Here is a 21233-nt window from a genome sequence, read left to right as displayed (position 1 = left end):
CTCTCCACATTCCTCAATTCTCTCTCACTATGGGGGCGGGACATCGACTGCCACGTGTCACGAGTAACCAATCAGAACTGTCGGTTTGAACACTGACATGTCAGCAACCTATTGAAAACAACTGATAATTGGAAAGACCTTGATGGTTGACTGGCGTTTTTAAACTTCAGGATCTTTAGATAGTAACTCGGATTATTTTCATTTGCATATTTGTTCCAACACTAGGGTTTTTTGTTTGGTGATTACACATTAAAAGATAATATTAGCAACAGCTGCATTTTAACTTGAGATTATGAGAGAAACTCTCTTGACAAACGTAATTAATCTTTATATATATATATAAAGCTTTTTTCCTTTTTCTAGTTTCCGTTCACCACTACATAAGTTTATCTAACCAACTTTTGATTCTGGTATATAGGCTACAAATGATCTGTTACTTAACATTTACAACATCAATCACTATTTGTGACCCTGGACCACAAAACCAGTCATAAGGGTCAATTTTTCAAAATTAAGATTAATACATCTTCTGAAAGCTGAATAAATAAGCTTTCCATTGATGTATGGTTTGTTAGGATAGGACAATATTTGGCTGAGATATTGAATATATGGAATCCGAGGGTGCCAAAAAATCTAAATATTGAGAAAATCACCTTTAAAGTTGTCCAAATTAAGTTCTTTGCAATGCATATTACTAATCAAAAATTAAGTTTTGATATATTTAGAGTAGGAAATTTACAAAATATCTTCATGGAACATGATCTTTACTTAATTTCCTAATGATTTTTGGCATAAAATAAAAATCAATAATTTTGACCCACACAATGTATTTTTGGCTATTGCTACAAATATACTCCAGCGACTTAAGACTGGTTTTGTGGTCCAGGGTCACATTTGTAGACTTGCTTTTTCTTCAAAATATGAGCGTAGCTTGTATTAACGCCACCAGACAAGTTGTTGCCAGTCATTCCACACCTTCCAGTGATCTCGAAAAAAAATAAGAACCCAGCCAAATGTTATAACCTGTTTATTAGTGGAATGTGATTTGTGGCCATTTCCACATTCCCACAGTCCATATACTAGAGATGGTACTATTAAATCTGTCAAAACAATGACACCTTTCTCATAATTCCTCCCTTTCTCTGATTCATCTGGTGACTGGTCTTCTACACCCTGGATGTGGTTGTCATTACTACCGAAATAACAACAATAAACTTGGACATAATCCTGTATAAAACAATAATTGAAACAAAACAACTGAAGCCTCCAGCTTATGCTTTTATCTCACACCTGCCCTACAGAATCAAACAGGCAGGGCACAACATGCCCTGTTTGGTACACGTGTAGTGTTTGGTACGTGATATTATTTATTGAGCAAGCAAGCAAGGTGTTCTGTCATTAAACGGGACGTTTCACAAGCATAAATGTTTACACACGAACATAAGGGCACTCCATAGACATATTGATTTTTATATGGTACGAACTTTATATTCTATCTCATTATCTAATCGTACCCCTAATTCTCACAAAAACAAACAATTTAGTATGATTTATAAACTCTTTGCTTAATGGGAACTGAACATTTGTTCCCATTAGGGAGTTTATTTTCCCTACAATGTCAAAAAGATCATTTGGTCAAAGGGAATACATAAACCACACACACAAGGGTGAAAAAAATCTGATTTGTTATAAACTACTTTGCCCTGTCCCAGCATAATGTGCACAACAAATTTAGTAGGCCATAGACACTACAGGTTAATTGCAGAAATTTATCACAACAGATTTCACTACTCATAAACATGTTATCATACATGAAACATTACAAAACATGAATAACAAGTGTCAATCAATCATGCCACCTGCATAAATGTGTATTTATCTGTATTTGTATAATTAATTACATTCCTTTCATTACAGTCCCCTTTCCGCTACTGTTTCTAGGTTAAAGCCTCTACTGTTTCAAGTGATAATACTAGCTGATGAGCACTACTTATTAATCACACATTTAATCTCATCTTTTAACAAGGGTTCAGTGATGGTCATATTGTTTTGGACACCAGTATTTTAGTGATTCAGAAAAAAAAGATTAATCACTTTCTGGCCAAACAACCAAAACACATGAAGCAGGTGTACAAGATGGAAAACTTTAAAGGGGTAGCTGTACTGTATGTGTTTTATTTTAATGTTGAACATAAAAGAAGATATTCTGAATAAAGCTGGTAATCAAGCCGACTTCCATTTCAGTGGGGACCAACAACTGTTTGGTCCTTCAAAATATCTTCTTTTGCGTTCAACATAAGACAGGTTTGGAACAACATGAGGTGAGTAAATGATGACAAAATGTTCATTTTTGCTGAACTATTCCTTTTAAAGAAGACCTACATTTCTGTTCTTGCCCATTTTCTTATTATTCCAGTCACATTCCAGTTCATTGTCTTGAGGGTTGTGCTCAATTAATTCAAATTGCTGTCATGAATTAAAAAGTTGGCAACTCTTCAACTCATGTGGAAACTCACAGCGGTTCCTTATTTATTTCACAACATTGCTCTGTTTTTTAAAGCAACGTCAGCTTGTGACTCAACCAATAGCTTGACTTTGAGCTGGGGTAGAAGGAGTGTTTGAAACCTGTTTGGAAACCATTATTGCTGAAGCGACACACCGCAGTCACAGTTAACTACGTTCAAACATCAGATTATTGAAATCTACATAGTTTATGTACTTGTTTCCCAGCTATTTCCTCTCTTAAAGCTCGACGGCATCGACTTGTTTGGCAGGTGTCTTTCCGTAGATCTTTTTTCTTAGCTTAAGGGTGGAAAAGTGGGTAAAGGTTCACTGCGCGGCGGTGCTGTGGTGTTAACTTTAGCAGGCTGTACACAACACTTGCCTGGAGTGACACTCTTCACTATTTATGAGCATCACAGAAACTCAAGCCTCTTAAAATGGTGGAAACTGTAGTTAGAGCATGTTTAAGTCGGTTTAGTAACTAGCTTTAGAGTATGAGGATAGTGCAATTCCTAAGCGGCTGTGAAAGACCTGCCTTGCTGGAAAATTGCATGTATGCAAGATGACAGATAACAGCGAGTTACACGGCTGTTTTGAGAACAAACACCACAACAGCTGATTTTATTGTAGCTCTCTACCCTTGACGCTGTCATGCTTTGATGTTACCTTCACGGCCCTCTTAACCTCTCCTGCTTCCTCACTAAAAACAGACGCGGTGGCCACAGTGAACTCTCTGAAGTGCTTTCGATCTTGGAAGTTACGATGAGCTGGAGGAGGAGCCATATGAAAGTTTCATTACAAGCGCTTAAATGAACAAGGTGGAGGACAGACTCTATGGAAACGCATGAACGCAAATGCCAGTGAGCGTTTATGAGGGAGAGGATGATCCTGTCTATTTTTATTTAGTCACAATAACACACCTGAGCTACATTCAATAGAGGATCTTCCTTCCATTCAGCTATGTTAGGAATGCAGACGATGACTATATATTTTGTAATTTGCACAAGCTTGTTGGTCCAAATGCTTTATATAACTTACCTTTTATGGTTAACAATTCCTGTCAAGCATTTTAAAATAGCTCAGTTTCAAACCCTTGAGACACTTTTCTGTCTTCTAAAGCAGGGGGGTTGAATTTGAGCTCAGTGCAATGCATTATGGGATTGGCTTTGTGAATCTGGCCAAAACAAGGCATTTTAGACGGCAGCACAATTGTCCTATCTGCTGTTTGGATCAGCAGTCATGTTTTGGATGGATCTCTTTGTTAACCAATGTTGATAATCTCAACTGAATATCACATGTACCGTTTGTAGACAGAGAAAGTTCATTACGAACTGAACTTCATGCCCTCAGGCACACTCTCGCTCTCTTTTAGGCCTAATTGTTGATAAGACTGAGGTCATTTCTGGGGCCTGCTGACTGACTGTGCTCTCACTCTTTATCTTTAGAGTTCATATGGAGCAGTTTTGGGTCAGAGTGCAATATGATGACATGCAGTTATCTATGAGCAAGTCTTCAACCACTCGCTGGTGTTTTCTATAACACTGTTAAAATAGAATAGCAGATAGTTCATTGAACTAAAGAAACCTCTTTGTACTAGAAAGAGAGAGTTCTTTGTGAGAAGAACTTTTATTTTATTTACTCACCCTTATGTTGCTCCAAACATGTATGACTTTTCTTTCTTTAGTATACATTAAAGACAATATTTTGAAATGTCTCAGTGTTTAATTCTGTGCAAAAAATAATGACATATTTTTTTAAAATTTAGATTTTTCATTAAACTATATTTTTAAATGTGTTACGTAAAAACAGAACACTTTTAAATCGTACACTCTTCAATTTAAAGGTCCAAAAAGGTTTGTTTTTTACAGCAATGCCATAAAATAACCAGTGTGGATTCCCCAAAAAACTTTCAGTGAACAGTTTTTAAAGGGGTCATCGGATGCAAAGTTCACTTTTTCATGTTGTTTGAACATTAATGTGTGCTGTCAGTGTATGTACAAATCTACCCTATAATGATAAAAATCCATGCAGTGGTTTTTAATTAATCTGTAAAAATGATATCCCCTTTTTCAAATCGAGCCATTCTCGGATGGCGTCACACCGACAGAGGCTGCTCCCACGATAGTTGATTGACTGCTGGATGTAATAATGAACATAGTGGTCGTCATTTACTCCCGACATCTGAGCTGCTGAAGATGCAGTGGATTACTTTTGTTTGTGAAGGGAATGCGCCTCCCGATCTACATATATCCGTCTATGTTCACGCAAATCATTTGTGATCCAGCTTCACTTACAGCAGAAGTGAGTATAAGCGTTTTTTAAGAATCTTTGCGATCGCCTTTCCTAACAACGTTAGTTAGCAAGTTTCGCGGCTAAACGCAGCTAAATGTGGCTAAAGTAAACAGACTCGTCACTCCACAGAGAGAAGAGAGGGGCGGGGCGAGCAGAGCTCATTTTTCATTTAAAGGAACAACCCCTCAGAATGGGATGATTTTTGCAGAGCTGATTTTGACAAGGTAAAAAGGGTGTTGTTTTACACAACCATTGAGAATTTTTAACCAAAGTAAATTAGAGACTTTTCATTAAGACCCTAAAGAATCGTATCAACTTGTGGAAAATGGGCATCCGATGACCCCTTTAAAAAATTTAGTGTGAAGAACACTGTAAAAATTCAAACAACATATTTCCACTAAAAGAACCTTTTGTAGAATAGAACATTTCCATAGATGTTAAAGGTTCTTCATGAAAAAACCAATAAAGAACCTTGAGTAGGCTACATATTGCTTAATACACAGTGGAGATCAAATTAGAGAACAACCAACAATTTCCTAAGTTTTAAGGTCACTGTTTAGTCCTATTTGAACCACAAAACCAGTCATAATGGTAAATGTTTTTGAACCTGAAAGCTGAATAAATGTTAGGAAAGGACAATATCTGGTTGAGATACAACTGTTTGAAAATCTGGAATCAGAGGGATCCAAAAAATCTAAATATTGAGAAAACTGTCTTTAAATTTGTCCAAATGAAGTTCTCAGCAATGCATATTACTAATCAAAAACTAAATTTTGATATATTTACAGTAATAAATTTACAAAATATCTTCATGGAACATGATCTTTACTTTAATATCCTGATTTTTGGCATAAAAGAAAAATTTATCATTTTGACCCATACAATGTATTGTTGGCTATTGCTACAAATATACCCGTGTGACTTATGACGGGTTTTGTGGTCCAGGGTCACATTATTTATTTATTATTATTTATATGAGATATTTGAACTTACATGTGTCTCCAAGTTACTGGTGTTAATCTGGCACCTGAAGCTAATTTCCTTAATTATATGACAAATACTATTTAACCGGCAGCATTCCTCCATTTTTCACTGAGATTGCAAAATGGCGGGCCAGTCTAAGGTGACTGAAACCCTGTGACAGAAAGTTGTCCAGAGGAAGGCAAAAAAAACTTTCAGTCATCGTAAGATAAGTTAGTCATTCCAAAACTGTAGCTGCATTTCTATTGCCCTTCAAATTGCACAAATTGAAATTGCTAATTAAAAATAAACATAATGGAAACAATTTCAGGCCATTTGAAAAATGAATATTTCACAAAACTGCAATAGAAATGTTTTTTTTTTTTTTTTTTTTTTTTTTTTTTTCACATTTACAGGTCACCTTGTGTATGTAAAAGTGACATGATCATTCTTGAATGTACTATAACCTCAGCCGGAGCTAAATGTGGCCACTCTAGTCAATGCTTGTGTTTATGCCAGGTGTGTCACGGCAAGTTTCAGATGCGTCCCAGAATCAGCTTTCCACGCTGCTTCTGTAAATACAGATACCTACATCCCCTATGGTTAAAATGAATGGCTAGTGTGGTGTTTGCGCTATGCGTAAACCTACCAACATCCACCGCCATGACTTATCACGAGAAGAAAAAGTGGCGCTTTAGCTGCATAACATTGGAAACGCCATCAACAGTTTTTTATTGACATTTATAAAATATCTCAAAAGTTTTGCACAAATCTGTCATGGAAACATTGTGATTACTCAAATATTGCAGGTTTACAGTGACAGTAATTCTTTGAAGTCCCCAAAAAGGCTGTTCGTCCATGTAAGACAATTGCTTGCCAGTACAGTGATGAACAGTGTAAGGATCTGTCTCTGCATGTTCAAGAGATGTCAGACAGCACACTCCGCAGTGACCAAGACTCTCATCAGCAGAAAGAATCAAAAGGCTGAGCTCACCTTTGCTGATGAACATGTTGTGTGGAGAGAGAAGAACTTGTCCAAAGTTCACTTTAGTGCTGAGAGCAAGTTTAATTTATTTGGGTCTGATGGGAAACACTTTGTTCGATGTCAAACTGGGGAAAGACTGAAGCCCAAGTGTGTAAAGAAGTCTGTGAAAGGTGGAGGAGGAAGTGTCATGGTTTGGGCCACAAAGTTATGGTTAAGAAACCCTCTACAGTTACCAAACTATGGAAGAAAGTGGAAGAAGAGTGGACCAAGATCACACCAGCGCAGTGTGAGAAACTAGTAATGTCCTTTGGCAGCAGATTTGAAGCAAGGACCTCTACACTTCTTAATAATTTCTGACATCTGTTTTCTCATTTTGATCATTGTTTTTTCCACAACATGTAGTTTTTTTTTTTTTTTGTTAAAAATGCAGCTAATGTTTTCTAATTTCGATGTCCACTGTATATTTTAAAATATATTTACATAAATACATTTTCAATATGTTTTAGTTTAATGTTATTCACTTTAGTGCTGTTTACAACATACAGTGAGGAAAACAATTATTTGATCCTCTGCTATTTTTGTACGTTTGCCCACAGACAAAGATATGATCAGTCTATAATTTTAATGGTGGGCTTATTTGAACAGTGAGAGACAGATTAACAACAAAATATCCAGAAAAACACATTTCAAAAAAGCTATAAATTGATTTGAATTTTAATGAGTGAAATAATTATTTGACCCCTTCGCAAAACATGGCTTAGTACTTGGTGGCAAAACCCTTGTTGGCAATCACAGAAGCCAGGAGTTTCTTGTAGTTGGCCAGCAGGTTTGCACACATCTCAGGATTTTGGCCCACTCCTTTTGGCAGATCCTCTTTAAGTCATTAAGGTTTCAAGACTGACGTTTAGCAACTCAAACCTTCAGCTCCCTCCACATTTTCTATGGGAATAAGATCTGGAGACTGACTAGGCCACTCCTGGACCTTAATGTGCTGCTTCTTGAGCCACTCCTTTGTTGCCTTGGCAGTGTGTTTTGGGTCATTGTCATGCTGTAATACCCATCCACAACCTATTTTCAATGAGAGAAGGAGGTTCTCACCCAAAGATGGGGCTGTACATGTGCTTTCTTGAGCAGGGAGACCTTCTGGGCGCTGCAGGATTTCAGTCCTTCACAGTATAGTGTGTTATCAATTGTTTTCTTGGTAACTATGGTCCCAGCTGCCTTGAGATCATTGACAAGATCCTCCTGGGTAGTTCTGATTCCTCACCGTTCTCATGATCAGTGAAACTCCATGAGGTGAGATCTTGCATGGAGCCCCAGACTGAGAGAGATTTACAGTTATTTTATCTTTTTTTCCATTTGCGAATAATCGCACCAGCTGTTGTCACCTTCTCACCAAGCTGCTTGGACATGATCTTGTAACTCATTCCAGCCTTGTGTAGGTCTACAATCTTGTCCCTGACATCCTTGGACAGCTCTTTGGTCTTGGCCATGGTGGAGAGTTTAAAATCTGATTGACTGATTGCTTCTGTGGACAGGTGTCTTTTATACAGGTAACAAGATGAGATTAGGAGCAGTCCCTTTAAGAGAGTGCTCCTAATCTCATCTTGGTATCTTGCTGATTGATAGGGGATCAAATACTTATTTCACTCATTAAAATGCAAATCAATTTATAATACTTTTTTTTTTTTTTTTAAATGTGTTTTGTTGTTGTTCCTGTCTGTCACTGTTCAAATCAACCTAACATTAAAATGATAGACTAATCATTTCTTTGTCAGTGGGCAAACGTACAAAATCAGCGGGGAATCAAATAATTTTTTTACCCTCACTGTATATTTGGCATATTTCAGAAATAAAAAATGCTGTATGTGCAGTGCAGTCCAATATTGTTTGGACCCAACATTCTTAGTTTAACCAAAGACTATAGAATACCCAAGACTTGTCACTCATATACAGGTGCATCTCAATAAATTTGAATGTTGTGGACTAGTTCATTTATTTCAGTAATTCAACTCAAATTGTGAAACTCGTGTACTAAAATAAATTCAATGCACACAGACTGAAGTAGTTTAAGTCTTTGGTTCTTTTAACTGTGATAATTTTGGCTCACATTTAACAAAAACCCACCAATTCACTGTCTCAACAAATTAGAATACTTCATAAGACCAATAAAAAACAAATTTAGTGAATTGTTGGCCTTCTGGAAAGTATGTTAATTTACTGTATATGTACTCAATACTTGGTAGAGGCTCCTTTTGCTTTAATTACTGCTTCAATTCGGCATGGCATGGAGGTGATCAGTCTGTGGCACTGCTGAGGTGGTATGAAAGCCCATGTTTCTTTGACAGTGGCCTTCAGCTTGGTCTCTTGTTTCTCATTTTCCTCTTGACAATACCCCATAGATTCTCTATGGGGTTCAGGTCTGGTGAGTTTGCTGGCCAGTCAAGCACACCAACACCATGGTCATATAACATGCTTGGATACAGCACTCTGTGAACAGCCAGCTTCTTTGGCAGTGAATGTGAAGGATGTCAATGACTGTCTTCTGGACAACTGTCAGGTCAGCAGTCTTCCCCATGATTGTGTAGCCTAGTAAACCAAACTGAGAGACCATTTTGAAAACTCAGGAAACCTTTGCAGGTGTTTTGAGTTGATTAGCTGATTGGCATGTCACTATATTCTAATTTGTTGAGACAGTGAATTGGTGGGTTTTTGTTAAATGTGAGCCAAAATCATCACAAGTAAAAGAACTTAAACTATTTCAGTCTGTGTACATTGAATTTATTTTAATACACGAGTTTCACAATATGAGTTGAATTACTGAAATAAATGAACTTTTCCACGACATTCTAATTTATTGAGCTGCACCTGTAGTTTTGAATGGGGAAAGATGCAACGCTCATTATGGCCACGAAGCCCCGCCTTCTTAATGAAAGAGCCAATCGTTGACTAGTAAAGTCAGTGCATCAATGCAGCTGTTGTTAGAAGTCCCGGGTGCTATAGAAACAGTCAGCGTTCTGAGACGTGCACTTAGTACTGCGCACTGGCTGATATTGCCTGAAAAATAAGCATTTTTTTAATGCTATTGGAGTGTAAGGAACCATATTTTTTGGGCATTTGTTGTCAGATTTCATTGGTGATTTCAAATATGAAATATAATCCTAAGGTTGGTGAACAGTTCTGGAGATTTTAATGTTTCCCATTCAAAGAGATAGGAGCTGCACTTGCCTGCCTGAGAGGCGTTTCAAAGATGGCCACCGAGTGAAATGACTTGCCCTAAAGGGACTTTGGTTTAACATTATAAAAAACAAAATCTCTTTGACTTATACTGAAGGAAGAATCTGGGTCATGTAGTAACTGGAATATCACAGAGACTTGAGGATGGACTTTTGGACGTGGGCCTGTAGCAACACCCAAGCTTTTACCCACAACACCCAAACAACCATCCAGTAACTATAATAAACAAAGGCTACATGAATGTCATGGCAACTACCCACAACACCCAAACACCAGTGCTTTGCATAGGCTAGTTCCACTCACATTTACATCCAAAAATGCAAAAGCCTAGCTGGAGCTCAAGTAGTAAAAACCAAGATAGAAAAGCAAGCATGGTAGGCTACAGAGGAAGAGTGAAGCAAAATGCTATTATCTACTAAAGCATTTGCATAGAATTGTACTTCCGTTTGCAGCTGAGTGCTGTGAGTCAAGTAAACACAGATGAAAGGGCTCATTTGTGCCGGAAAATGGAGCTACTTCCTGCTGCACTGTTCTCTCTGCTCAGTGACTAAGACGTGCTCGTTCACTCCGGCCGTCTGATGTGTCTCTACACGACTGGAACAAACAGTCCCAGAGGAATGCCCTTGGCAGCAATATGAAGCACACAGAGTCAGAGACTGAACTCATTGGGGATCAGACTCCACCAGAGAATTGGACCAAAAGGACAGCTGAACTCTCATTAGATAACCTCTTATGAAATCAGAAAGACTTTCTTGAAACCTATCCTCCTGCTCATATCATGCATGACTCACCGGTACACATTATGCGAAAGTAAAAAAACAGTATGCCTTTCTAATCTTTCAGCAAAATGTCATGCAATGTTCCTTTGCGACTGACGTCAGCAACCATTTTTCTCCCCCTCTCGTCCAAACACCTGTCATAGAGAGACCACTTTTCACCACACAATTAGATTAGAGTAATGAAACTGGCTTGTTTGGCCTGTCTCATCAATGTTCTGTTTTTCTGCAGATCACGTAATACACACTCAGCAAACTGGCCAGGTTGATGGATAGTATCTATGGGTGAGTTTAAACCTCAGATTACATAACCTTTCTCTGCCCCGTCCTAAAATATCCTGCCCGGGCTTGTGTCTCCTCTTACCCTTAGCCTTTGCCTGATAACATAAACCTGCGCTTGGAGCAGAGGTCGCATGAAGAGACACAACAGGCCAGCAGATGGCGCAATGAAATACAGGTGAAGTGCTTTTTCTAACGTGACCTACATTTTCTGAAAACCTGTTTTACACAATCTGCTACATGCCTTCTGTCTTCTAATTGATAGTTTTTAGCAAGTAAAAGTTTTTTTGTACAGTTTTTCAAATGTCTACCTTCAACTTGAGCTTCATGTGTCTTTTTGTTGTTAAATCTTTACTGATTTTTATGAAGTAAACAGGATGAGAGGCATTGTGACACATTTACGAAGTGATTGGAATCAAACAATGAAAACAAAACCAACCAACTGCACTGGCAATAAATGTGTCAGTAATGCCACCTTAGTAATGTGTGTCAGTTTTGATGTTACACTTGAAACCATGTAACTATAAACCTAAAGTTGAACTCTTTGGCCTGAAAGGAAAGCGCTATGTTTGGCACAAACCATATTCAGCAGCTTCCAGGAACCACCATCCCTGTAATGCTATGGCTTGCATTTTGACAGGAAGAACTGGAAGCTTGTTTGCATTCAAGCCTGCTTTGCATATTTTATCATAAAACTCAAGTGCATAGCTATGACAGATATAACACATATACTCAAATATATCTTGTTGGTTGTCTAAGTAGGACACATAATATTGAGTTAAACTCCAAACCATTAAATGTCTTTTTTATTGTCATGCCAGTAGGTGGCGATAAGTCTTAAAGGAGAAGTCTACTTCCTACTCACCCCCTTGTCATCCAAGATGTTCATGTCTTTCTTTCTTCAGTCGTAAAGAAATTGTTTTTTGAGGAAAACATTTCAGGATTTTTCTCCATATAATGGACTGATATGGTGCCCCGAGTTTGAACTTCCAAAATGCAGTTTAAATATGGTTGTAAACGATCCCAAATGCGGTTGTAAACGATCCCACCCAAGGAAGAAGGGTCTTATCTAGCAAAATGATTGGTTATTTCCATTAAAAAAAATACAATTTAAATACATTTTAATCCCAAACGCTCGTCTTGTCTTGCTCTCCCTGAACTCTGTGTATTCTGACTCAAAACAATTAGGGTATGTCGAAAAACCCCAACTGTATTTTTTCCCTCAACTTCAAAAATCATTTCAAAATCATCCTACATCACTGCAGAAGTACTGACACAGTCTTTGCAAAGTGAACATGCAAAGATCAAACACCCTTAACAAAAAGGTAAAACAGCGATATAGGGCGATTTTGAAGTTGAGGGAGAAAATACGATCAGAGTTTTTTGAGCCAGAATACACAGAGTTCAGGGAGAGCAAGACGAGACGAGTGTTTGATTTTAAAAAAAAGTATATAAATTGTATTATTTTTATGAAAATAAAAATTTGGGATCGTTTGAAGCCGCATTTAAACTGCATTTTGGAAGTTCAAACACCATATCAGTCCATTATATGGAGAAAAATGTTTTTCTCAAAAAACATAATTTCTTTGCGACTTAAGAAAGAAAGACATCAACATCTTGGATGAAAAGGGGGTGAGTACATTATCTGTAAATTGTTGTTCTGGAAGTGGACTTCTCCTTTAATGATCAAGTCATTCAGTCATTCATTTAACCAGTTTGTCTAAACATCACCTAGAGAGTTCAGGAAGTAAATATATTGGTGTAGTTATGCCATCTACCAGCAGCGGCAAACTGCAGTAGGTAACAACCAGGGTTGCCAGGTTTTCACAGCAAAACCTTCCCAAATGCTACTTAAAACTAGCCCAAAACTAGTCCAATTGCATTTCAAGGTCTCCCGGTAAAACTCGCGTTCCAGGGGGTGAAATACACATTTTTTGTGGGATTCCCCTGGTAAATGTCAGATTCCATGGACTAAATATCACATTATTAGGGTCACATCAAAAACAACCTGTAATGGTGTTAAAGTAGCAGACTTGGCAACCCTGATCTTTGATTCTTCACCTATAGGTATGGAGTTAGCAGTGCTTTGTAAACTAGGCTATACATTTGTACTTAAATAATTACAAAGATGTCTTTATGGAAATTGATTTAAGTAAAGCTAAATGAGATCATTATAAAATTACTTGGTAACACTTTATTTTATAGTGATCTTGTTATACATGTTACAAGTACCTACTGTTATACCAACAACAGTAAATTATGCATAATTATAATTACATGCAACTGAATCCGACTTATAGTAAGCACATATAGTTCTAGCTAAGTAATCGGAGTCTGTGTTAGAATATGTAAGAGTTAAAGAGATTTATCCAGCAAGAAATAAAAGTACCAACGTACTTTTTGGTACATTGTTGGCTGTGTTTAATGACTAGAGTGTAGGTGAGTCTATCTTTGCAAAACCAGTAATAAAAAAATGACAGTTGTGGTTACTATCTATAGAGTTCCCACTGCTTCCCATCCACAAACCCTCCAGGAGGCTTCACGATGTCCTCTGGGATCCCTAATGTAAAACCCACCCAGAACTGAAAAGTGCTATCATTCAGGCCCTTTTGCAAACCGGTTTGACAGATTCAAAAGAACTAAAAATGATCAGAAGACCCATTCGCGAAATAGATTATTGCCATGACCTATTGATCTGGCTGCTATCTTTTTGTGTAATGTAATAGAGAATTGTATTTCTTGAGAAATGTATGTTAAGAGAGTCAATCTGTAAACAAAAGCAGAAAAAAATGTAACAAAAATATTTATACTCGATTAAAGTAGACATTTCCAAAAACTGAGAACATTCAACTTTAGTCTGTGCAGTATTTTTTAAAAATAATGCTTTATTGTCAACAAATAGCACGCATAATACCACGTCATATTGTATGAAGACATTTCACATGCATCAACACAAAGAAACCAAGAAAAGACAAAGAAAGAACAAAGAGGGAAAAAGGGAGAGAGGGTACATAAAGCATAAGTTACTTACATATTTTTACATATTACAATGCAGTTTTAATACAGAGAATGTACTTTGCAAGTAAGCACCATTAAGCTGTTTTTTTTTAATATGAAAATGTTAAAAGATAAGCATAGCAACTAGGATTATAGTTGTAATTGTTTTACTATTTTTAGATTTCGATGACACACCTATATATATTTTACTTTCTTTTTCAAGCACTATAAAAAGAGGTTTGCCCTTTTGTTTATGGATGTGAAATTTACATAAAAATAAAATAAAATGTATAATTAAACCAACATCCCTTAATGACTGATCTTTGCTATAGTAATTTTAGTCCATGCAGTAGATCTAGACCTATATATTCCACGCATCTCTTAAATGCTACTGTATTTGTTTATTTATTTATTGACAAAACACATCCATATTTATTAAAGCCTTTCCAAATATCTGAAATTCAAAAGGATCTGTTTGTAGGCCCTGCAGGTCTTGTGTATTAGTTAGCTGACACCTGTCAGTTTAACAATTCAAAAGCCACTGTATCAGTCTAACAACATGATCTACTCAAAATGCCTGTTCTTGATAGTTATTTGCAGCTGTGCACATCAAACTGTCCACTTACATCAGGCGAAAGTTGTGGATATTTAGAACTTTATAATACAACATCATTCAGTTTGAATGGCGCAGACAGACACACACATATTTTTGGAGCATAGCACCCCCAAGTGGTGGTGGAGCCAAACTCACAGTGCCAGTTATAGTTAGGGGTCTAACAAGAGAGTCATTAAGATCAAATTGCGGAGATTTAAAACATATAGAATCTAAAATCTAAATAACCACGCAAACCTTAAAATATTTCCACAGATGTAAAAACATTCAGTTCCTTTACACACTTATGACTACAAACAGAAAATAATAAACATTCGTCAAACAATGAATCAAAACTGTTCATTATTTTGGCATGTGTGACCTCTACTGGTTGAGAGCGTGATGCACAGTCACATACAGTGCAGTGTTTTGTTTTCTTATGAATTTTTAAGCCTGAATCTGAAAGTCATTTGATTTTATTTATTCAGTATTAAAAATAAAACTTGGAACAAGAGCAACTAGTTACATGTAATAGAACTGCGCCATTTATTTGCAAAATAAATGTATGCAGTCTGTTACAGGTACTGAGAAAAATGTGTAATTAAATTACAGTTACTTATGAAAATGTTAACGGTTACAAGACACACACACACACATACAGATTCCCAAATCGCATCGACTGCTTTAATATATGAGACACCAATGTTTCAGGAGTTTAGGACACAGAATATGACACATGCTTATTCAATAACTTTCTATTTGATTTGATATGCTTTATTTTTTAAGATTTAAATTTTGTTCCAAAACATTGTTAGATTTTAGTGTTTCCTGTCATAGCTATACAAAGATTTGATTTCAGTATAATATAGCTATTAAACTATATCTTGTTACGCTTTTTAACCAGTATTTAACCTCAGAACGATCTCAAAGTAAAAAGATGTGCTAAAGTCTGAGTTTATGGCGGCTGTGCTTCAAAATGAAAATATTATCATTTTATTTCTTACTTCCCTGGTGAAAAAACAGCATATGCTGGTAGGTATGTTTTGGTGCTGGTTTAAGCTGGTCCTTTGCTGGTTTATGCTGGTCCTTAGCTGGTTTATGCTGGTCCTTAGCTGGTTTATGCTGGTCCTGGACCAGCAACATGAACAGCATAAATCAGCAAAGGACCACCTTAAACCAGCACCAAAACATACCTACCAGCATATGCTGTTTTTTTTTTTTCACCAGGGTTAAGAAAGACATTGCATGAGATGCTAAAATGCACTTGGTTTGTCATTTGTTAGATCAGGTCCCCACGCCAGACAATTAGGATCCAGTCCCGGACACCAGATCCTGTCAGAAAATATCAGTCTTTCCGGTAACAGAACAACTAGTCAGCAAGCTGTAGTTACCCCAACCCCACTAACGGCAGGTTTCTGTCAGTTAGGAAGTTGACCGATGAAAGCCAGAAAAGAGCAGAAGCAGGAGACAAAGTAATGATGATAAAAAGGAGCAGAGTTTATTGAATAGTCTTAATGCTCAGACTTCATCTGGAGAACACAAATTCAACAAGTATTGTTATACCAAACTGATTCACAACAACATCCCATAAACCTTGAGTTTCTATAAACATTCCCTTGTATCTCTTATTCATGAAGACAAACAGCCCTTGCAGCTACACAGTCATAAGACTAAACAACAAAGGAAAAAATATATAAAAAACAACTATAATATAATATGAATTACTAATCAATTAATGAATCAATAAAATAAATATATAAATGATTATAATGATTATTATAAATGATTATATGATTAAATTGAATAATATTTATATATATATATGGGACACAAACCTTTATTTATTGCTGCTTGTTTTGATCATGCACTTTGGATAAATCGCCTATTTCATTCACTTAGTATTTAAATGAGCGGTCTGTATTCAAAAGGAAGCGTCTTAAGTGTTCAGTGTTTTAAAATTACATTTGAATTAACCACCAATTAATTAACTGGTGAAGGCCAAATAGCCTTTTAGTAAATGACCCTGTTTTTAAATCTCAATAAATATATTTGATAGGCTGCATTTGCATTACAATTAAAACAATGTAATGTGACAACGAAATCAATGCCCGAACGGTAATGATCATACAACAGCAGTTTTGCTGTTCTCCTGTAGATGGCAGTGAAAGAAACAGGCAATGAGACTCCGGATGTCCAGCCACGGAGTCAAAGATCGGCTGGTTAGCATGCCTACGTTAGTCGTTGTCCCTTGATGGACATTAAAAAGTAGTGTCATATTCCGACATATATTTGTTCATACACCATATTGCAAATATTTACATTTTTTCTAAAAATGAAATGCACTTTTTCCCTGTCCACTGTCTTTGACATCACAGCTCATGCTAGTCACTAGTGAGGGGTTTTTTGGGACTGTGTGTGTTCTTCTTGTGCTGTTACTCATTGTCATGTGACCCATTACCAGAGCTCATTACTATTGCACTGATTTATCATCTTTTATTTACAGCTCAGGTGTTTGGCTCAAAATATTCTGTCCCATAAGCAAAGTTTCAAATTGTGTACTTTCGTCCAGTACATCCAGTACTAGCCAGGAAACTGTCGCTGAGATGAATGGGAATGCTAACGGACAGGCCTCTTTTGTGTAAAATACCCTTAAGGTGTGAATCTGCCTTCATCTCACACAAAGATAGGTGTTGACATCAAACCTCGAAAAATGGACGTTGATGACAACCAACCTACAGCACAATATTTGAACAACATATTATATATTGTTTAAATGAAATGCAGATATGTGCAGCTGAAGTGGACATTCTGATGTTTCAACTAAGTTCTGAGAAGAAAACCATAACAGCATCAGTGATATTTGACTTCAAAAACACCTGAAAATTGTCCATATTATAGGCAAACTGTCTCATATCGATGTACAAATCATTAAGAATTTCTAATCTGGAATTCACACCATTCCAAAGACCTTTTCTGAACATTATTCACATTTTCATAAACCATCTAGAAAATGGGGGGTAACTATTTTTGTCAAGCCAGTGTTTCATCTCACATCTGTGGTTATTTTCACATACTACGTGCCAAAAGCACATGGTGAGCATCACCCGGCATCCAGTCTGAACTGGTCATCTGAGGACGCTGGTTTGTTTGCTTTAGAGTCGCTCGTGTTTTGATTGAGGTCGAGTCCAGAGGAATAGCAGAGTCTTAACAGACAGGTCATCAAGGTAGACAAAGGTTGTTAAGTGAAATTCCTGGGCTCCTCTGACAGAAGGAGCGTTTCACCATATGTTTCAGCTTAAATTCCAGAGGGGGTCTTCATGCAGCGCCCCTACAGTACCTTATCTTGCTCATGCTGTGTCAGGCAGGGGATCTGAAGACGAGCAGCTCCTCTTTAACACCCCACGCACCCTTCCCCCGTTACATGAGCAGTTCAGTGACTTTCATTGATTTCCCTTTTCTTATGAGGCTCATCCTAATAACATACAATCACCTCCTAATATCAAACAGAAACCAGAACATCCTTGTTATAATGATGCTTTCACACATTATAACACAAAGAGATGTAAAACAGATTATCTAAGAGTGAAACACTTAAAGAGTACACTACCAGTCAAAAGTTTTTGAACAGTAAGATTTTTAATGTTGTTTTTCTAAGCCTTTCTGCTCACTAAGCCTGCATTTATTTGATCCAATGTACAGCAAAAACAGCACAATTTTGAAATATTTTTACTATTCAAAATAACTTTTGTCTATTTGAATATATCTTAAAATGTCATTTATTCCTGTGATTATAAAGCTGTATTTTTAGCATTTAGTATTTTTCCAGTCACCAAACTCTTCGGAATTTATTCTGAAAATTCTGATTTTCTGCTCAAATTTTTTTATTATTATTGTTATTATTATTATCATCATGAGCAGATTTTTTTCAGGTTTCTTTGATGAATAGAAAGTTCAGAAGAACAGCATTTATCTGAAATTGAACTCTTTCGTAACATTATAAATGTCTTTATCATCACTTTTGATCAGTTTAAAGTATCCTTGCTACATAAATGTATTAATTTCTATAATAATAATAAAAAATGTTCCTTGAGCAGCAAATCAGAATATTAGAATGATTTCTGAAGGATCATGTGACACTGAAGACTGGAGTAATGATGCTGAATAAGTTACATTTTAAAATATATACAAATAGAAAACAGTTATTTTAAGTAGTAAAAATATTTCAGAATTTGACCGTTTTTGCTGTACTTTGATCAAATAATTGCAGACCTGGTGAGCACAAGAGACCTCTTTTAGAAAACATTAAAAACCTTACTGTTCAAAAACTTTTGACTGGTAGTGTATTTAAAGAACAGAAGAATGTAACAGAAGAATGTAAAAAAAAAGAATAAACAAAATTAAAAAACAAAAACATATAAATCAGTAAAAATACTGGTTTAAATAAACAATTAGTAACAAATAAAAAACAAAAAAACAATAATGTTAGATTCAGGAAGACATGGCTTTTTTTTTTTTTTTGTAAAATACCATAAACATGCTTTTTAGAAGTAAATATAAATTACCTTATAAGTTAAATGCTGTTCAAAAGTTTGGGTAGATTTAGGTTATATTCTATTATATATTTATTATTATATTTTATATTTTTATTTAGCAAGGATGCATTTAATTGATCAAAACTGACAAAGATTTATGTTACAAAAAATTCTGTTAGATGCTTTTGAATGTCTAAACTTCTATATTAAACTGTTTATTTTACATTGATAATAATGTTTCTTAAGCAGCACATCAGCACATCTGAATGATTTCTGAAGGAAATGTGACACTAACGCCTGGAGAAATTATGCTGAAAATTCAGCTTTGATCATAGCAATCAATTACATTTTATATTACATATATTACAATATTTCAGAATATTACAGTTGCTGTATTTTTGAACAAACAATGAGCCTTCATGAGCCTTCTTTTAAAAACATTTTGAAAATATCATCAAAATTTTGAACTGTAGTTTATATAATTAATATTGTACTCAGTAAAAAAAATGTAAATAGAGAAATGTTAAAATAGTATACATATTTATAGTTTCAAAGTATGTATTCTGCGTTTGTATTAGTTTTTTGTGCAATAGTTGGACAAAATAAGAAACATATATTGTTCAAATTCATTTTTAATTTTAAATTTTGCAGCTTCCACATTTGAGGCCTAATATCTGTAAAATATTTCATATAATATATAGATATGTTTATCTGTTACTTATAATTCAGCATTTACCTTGTTTACAAGAATCAAAACTATGCCAGATATATTTCTCGTCTCATAATGCATGGAAGCAATCATACATGTTTCAAACACACACACACATGAGTTAAATGAACTGCGATCACATGTCTGATGTTGATGAAATCATATGACTCATATAGGGCACGTGCTGAATGAAGCTGGAGCGCTGCTGAGTGTAAATGGTCTTTTCATGACCGTGCTGAGTGAGTGTCCGTCTCCTCTGAGCAACACAAGGAAAACATCTGTTCTCAGCTCAGGACATTTCTGTGCTTTATGTGCTCCCTGTGTCCAGGTCAAAAGATCATGGCACTCTGCTCACAAAACACAACCTGTGGCTGTTTTCTAATGTGTACCGACAGGCATAAAATCAAGCAAATTATGCGAACGTCAGCTCAACACTAAAAGCTTTTGTGTGTGAGATGTTTTGGACAGAAATAAAGAGCTAATGCTTGTACTGCAGGGAGAAAACAGTCAATGTTTCACGTTCATAATATGTATGCATTCATGTACTGCAATGTTAGAGCAGATAACAATCAAATAACATTAAATTATTGTTAAAAAATGTTTGATGTTGGGTTGAGAAAATCTAGAGTGAAAGCTTCTAATACATATAAAAAATAAATTATATATATATAACCAGACAATGCATGTACTTTACAGCTAAATATTGTTTGCATCTGGTGTCCCTGGTGAAAAAAAAAAACAGCATATGCTGGTAGGTATGTTTTGGTGCTGGTTTAAGCTGGTTTGACCAGCAACATGACCAGCATAAACCAGCAAAGGACCAGCATCCCAGCATCAAAACCTACATACCAGCATATGCTGTTTTTTTCACCAGGGACGTGTTTACAAGAAGAGAAGAACAGATTCCCTGGCTGCACGTACTGTTGTTTATTGCTTTGTTTATGAAGGGAATGGCTGTGGTTGTCGGAATGCGGCTGCTGTGTGATGAGTTTTAGGGGCAGCGCTGCTCGTTTGACCCGCGTCTGCTCGGCGTCGGCGTGAACTGCGCGTAAAGAGCCGCTAACATACGCCGCATTCCTGACCGCGGAACAATCCGATCCCAGCACAGGTGCAGCTCAGGGTGAATGAATGCTAAACGACTACACTTAACACCTCAGATAATCTAATGGCCACACGGACTGACACAATGAGAAATGCATTCGCAAAGTAACCGATGGACAGTTTAGCACCTCGTTTTCCAGTAATAGTATGTGATGTGAGCTGTGAATAGACCTGCGCCGGAGGCAGGAGAGTCGAGCGCAACAGAGGAGGATTCAGGACGGACACTTTTGTTCAGAGAAGTGGGTTAATTTTCAGCCACACACCCGCTGAG

Source organism: Labeo rohita, chromosome 23 (genome assembly GCF_022985175.1).
Source record: "Labeo rohita strain BAU-BD-2019 chromosome 23, IGBB_LRoh.1.0, whole genome shotgun sequence".
Taxonomy (NCBI): Eukaryota; Metazoa; Chordata; class Actinopteri; order Cypriniformes; family Cyprinidae; genus Labeo; species Labeo rohita.
This window is presented reverse-complemented; position numbering follows the sequence as displayed.